Here is a 4,386-nt window from a genome sequence, read left to right on the forward strand (position 1 = left end):
GCTTTATCCAGAAAATTAAGAGAAAACAAAAACTAAAATTTTAATTTGTGCTAAAGCATTGTTATATATACATATTTTTAAGAAAAATGGAAATTAGACCCCATGGTAAATATGAAGGTTGGCTACTATATTAATATATACTTTTTGCTTGTGTGCTATGCTCCACTAAAAACATTACATGGAAAAATCAAGAACATGGTGAAAGTATTGGTGTGGCTGCTTGCATCTCCAGGCCTCAAGGAAACTGGGTATTGGCAGCACTTCATGTAATAAATACACACATTCATTGCTGTCAGCACTGTTGATTTAAATAATATACTTGGAAACTGGTTTGGCAATAAGTACCCAGTCTTGAAAAATGTTAATATGTTCTGACCCAGTAATTCCAACCTGGGGAAAACTTCCAAAGAAATAATTTTAAAAATTAAGAGCAACAGACATTTATACCTCAAGAATATTTTAGCAACTTAAAGTTGTAAACAACTAATATGTCCCAAACAGAGGTGATGTGGAAGGACTATTATAAATTTGTTATTACCATTCTCATTATCGTAGCTTTAAATATCACTAGTAGTCTAGAATAATAGATGCCAGGAGTGAAGAATAATTGCCATAGTAAGTTTAATGGCTTTAAATCAAAGGATCAATTGTAGTTGACGTGAAAATTATAATAATGAACCAAAATGGTTTTATGTCGATAAATCAGTGAGAAAGAAGAGTCTGCCATGCATGTGTGAGTGGATGCAAAGATGGCAAACTTCCAGGGTGTAGAGTTGGTTCAAGTAGGATTTTAATTGAATTGCTTACCTAAGAAAATTCTTCCAGAGAGAATTACAAATGGTTGTCCTGATGCCAGAAATCCTACTAATGTCAAGACATTGACCTGTGGCCAAAGGATACACTTGTCAAGATGCCAGGACTTCCTGACATGACCTACTAAGCTAGTTATTTAACACATCTGAATGGATAGTGAACCTTGCAGAATGACAAAGAGGGAAAATCAAGCCATTGCAAGTAGAAGGGGTAATGTGTGTGTCACAGTCCCATTACTGTGCATAAAATATCCAGGGAAAAAAGGACATCTTCAATATATTCTATCAAAATTAGTGACTGGTGTCTCTTAACTCTTACAAACCAAAAATTGGGGCAATTTGTTACTATAATGTGTCCACTGAACATTCATTATGTGTTCAACAGTCTATTAGGCTCTTCCCAAGTATCATCTCACTTTATCTTCGCAACAGCATTACTGATTTATTTAGCAAGTAATCATAAGAAAATTATTATTACTTTTACATTATAGGTAAGGAAAATAATACTCAGACATTAGGCAACATATCTGATGTAATGGAGCAACTATATGCGAGAAGCATTTGAACTCAGATTTGCCTAATGCCAGAGCGCTCTCTGCTAATTCACTTTGCCCCAGTAGAGGGCTTCCTTCCTCTCTGTTTAATAATTTGGCAACAATGGAGTACACTGCTCAGGTCTCCCTTGAAGAAAGAATTGTCAGCTGTAAAGAGTGTGAACCTCCAGAATAGAACTTACAACCACAGCCACATTCAGCATTGAAGCCCAGGCCGCCACCTTCTGGATACACTTTATTGCTGCTGTCTATAGATCCTCAGTGAGGGAATCTACATGTTTTCTTGAACCAAGTGGATACAGGATAGTAGTGTGGTTAGCCGAATCGGTAGACCAGATAAAGTTATCATAAGTGGTCCTTTCTTAGCAGACAGCAGTATAAAATTAAACCATGTGTAAAATCTGATAGGCATAAAGTATCAAGGTTTTTACTCAGCTGATGAGGAAGCAAACTGCCTTTTATAATCATCATTGCTTTACTGTAGTTTTTTAATCCATTAAACTAATTAAAACATTTTTTACTATTAGGATTTGCTTACTTAAAGAAGTGGAATTTTAAAATAAGATTTTGGGGGTGTTAGTAGATCTAAATGGTGTCAGCTTCAAAATAAAATAGCTAGTTCTTTTACTAGCACTTATTCAGGAATAGCATAGAATTGCAATTCAGGACAAGGAAGTTAAGGCAAATCACAGGCAGTTCTGAAGCAACAAAGGAAGGTTAGCTTTTGTTAGGTTTTAGGAGGAAATTGGGGAGGGTTGTTTTGAACAAAAGTTGGAGAAGAATGAAAGGTTGGGTTGTGGTGGTTTCTCATGGGCTCCAGGTGGTGGTTAATGGGTTGTGCTGAGGCAGGAAGAAATCTTCCTTTTCTTAAAAGCGGGAGATAAAATTTCTATGTGGAAAATATCCTCCCTTGTCAAAATAATTCTTATCTTTCTTCTTCCTGCTGGTAATGGAGGCTGAAACTAGCAGTATCTGCATGAGCTATCCCCCTTCAGGGCTCCCGACTCCATTTTCAATGAGGTCACCTGTATTTATTTTCATAACAGTCAACATGGAAACGGCAGAAATCAGGGATGCTCTAGGAGCCCTAGCGTCAGTATTTATGAACTCTCTTTCAGGGCAGGAAATTGACAGCTTTATTGACTCCCATTTGCTACATCCATTCCAAATTCTTGTTAGAGAGCTACTCATTGGCTCAGCATTTGTTAGGACTCTACCCTTCAGTTGTTAGGGGTATAGTTCCAAAATACAGCCATCCCTGGGTACCTGAGGGGGGATTGGTTACAGGACCTCTGCAGATGTTCAACTCCCTTAGATAAAATGGTATAGTATTTGCATATAACCAGCATGTATCCTCCTGCATACTTTAAATCATCTCTAGATTTAATATAATGTAAATGCTATGTAAATAGTTGTTATGCAGTATTATTTAGGAAATAATGACAAGGAAAAAATCCACATGTCCAGTAAAAATTCAAACACCGCTGGTATAACTACATAGTACATGTCAGCAACGTAAATTTTTTAAAATATTTTTGATCCGAGGTTGGTTAAATTTATGGATATGGAAACCATGGACAAAAAGGATAAATTGTATAAACAGAGGCAAAGCTCATCCCTGAAAAAAATGCTACTAATATAAAGCACTAACAAAATGCCTATGTTTTCTGTGGTATGTATGGCTCTCACTTCACTCTAACAACGTTTCAGGGTCAGTGTCACAGTGAAGCTTGTTAGTCAATGGGCCCAAAGATACAAACATCCTTACAATAAACTTCTCTGGCTGCTATTGCTAATCAGGAAATTCATTAGCTCAGGTTGACAGCAAAACCTTCCCTTCTTTCTATGTATTTCTCATGGTTTCAGATGTTGTTTACTTACATTTATATCCCTTCCAAACAAATAAGCAAGCAAACAAAACCCAATAAAATTGAGAGTGTAATAAAAATTATTCAATCAACGAAAGGACGCAAAATAAATGATTAACCTTAAGGAGGCATTTTATGAATAAGTCACTTGGCTCCAATAATTGCCTTATAGTAGCTTTCCAGTTGTAAGTTAATATACAACCCTAAATTAGAGATTATGATATCCATGCTTAAAATAATAGAAATGTATAACTCAGAATGATTACTTAAGTAAATGGCCTCAATTTATAGACAATAAACTAGTCTGAGGAAAGAGAAGTAGTTTACTGCGACTAAAGAGTTTGCTATTGCAATAGGCAGACTCTAATCCAGACCTGCAGACCTTAAATCCAGGACTCTTGGGACTAGTTTCTAAATAGTATTGCAGTATTTCAAGAGGCTCTGCCTTTGTCAGCTGTTGGAATATTTTGGTAACGATTGGGGTTATTCTACTGAAAAAGCATCTTTCTAAATTCTATAAAATAATGGTTGTCTTTTTTATTTTTTACCAGAGTGATCTCTATTTTATTTTTTTAGGATGAATATTTGTCAGGAGAGGTTAAAATTGCCAGTGATATAATTTTGGTTATTTTCAGGCTTTTATTTGAGGACATTTTATAAAGCTAAGCAATATGACAAGCCTATTGCTCTGAAATTCTAATTAATAATTCATTTTAATATGATTTTTTTCTGATGACTTCTGAATATCTAGTTGCATTTGATCAGAATGCCTTTAGTAATTTCTTTATTAAATGTCTAATCTGAACACTTATTTAAAATAGTAGCCAGCTATTTTTTAATATAAAGACATAAAGTGAAATTACATATGGTTTCTACTTTTGAGGAAGCCATAGGATAGATAATAAGCAAAAGACACATTAAAATAATTATAATGCAATGTAGCAAGATGGAGAAGAATTAGAGTGTTATGAAAACATATAGTACGTGTCCCAGGGAGTATGCTGGGGTCCAGCCCCAGCAGGTCCAGGGGTCCCCAAGGTGTGGATGGAGTCGGCGAAGAAGGAATGACACGGAGACAGCGTTCAGTTGATCAGCAGCCTTGCCAGGATCTCTAGCCACAATCTCCAGCCAAGTTCTGTGTCCATGTTCTCT

Source organism: Myotis davidii, unplaced genomic scaffold (assembly GCF_000327345.1).
Source record: "Myotis davidii unplaced genomic scaffold, ASM32734v1 scaffold723, whole genome shotgun sequence".
NCBI lineage: Eukaryota > Metazoa > Chordata > Mammalia > Chiroptera > Vespertilionidae > Myotis > Myotis davidii.